Here is a 570-nt window from a genome sequence, read left to right on the forward strand (position 1 = left end):
CTGACAGATGAAGTGGTGACTGCCCAGTACAAAAGCCACCAGGGCAGAGGACAGACCGAAGAGGGGGCCAAGAGCTGAGACTGAAGGACAACATCTCTAAGGAGCCTGAGGGGTGGGGGTGGGGTAGGACGTACAGGCCACGGTCACCACAGGATCTCCAGATATATTTCATATCTTAGAGACAAGGGTCTCTACTCCAGACTGAGAATTGTAACGCTTCCTAGAGAGCTGCCTTCCCCAAACTGTGACACTGGCTATGACCAAGGTCTGAGGAATCCCCATATTTAACACATGGCTGGACTGGCTGGAAGCTACAATGCCAGTTGCAGCTAAGGACTAAGGAATCCAGCCTTCCTAAGCCGATAAAAGAGCTGTAACAATTGTCTAAAGGACCCAATACCCAGGACTGCACGCAGATTGCAGCAGAGAGGGCACACTTGCGTACACTTACTGTCTTCTAGTGCTTCCAAGACCAAGGGACGTGAGAGGCTCGGACTTAATCTCTAACTGCTGAATATACAAGCAGTGGTGTGTGTGTGTGTGTGTGTGTGTGTGTGTGTGTGTGTGTGT

The sequence above is a fragment of the Grammomys surdaster genome, unplaced genomic scaffold (genome assembly GCF_004785775.1).
Source record: "Grammomys surdaster isolate TR1022 unplaced genomic scaffold, NIH_TR_1.0 363, whole genome shotgun sequence".
Taxonomy (NCBI): domain Eukaryota; kingdom Metazoa; phylum Chordata; class Mammalia; order Rodentia; family Muridae; genus Grammomys; species Grammomys surdaster.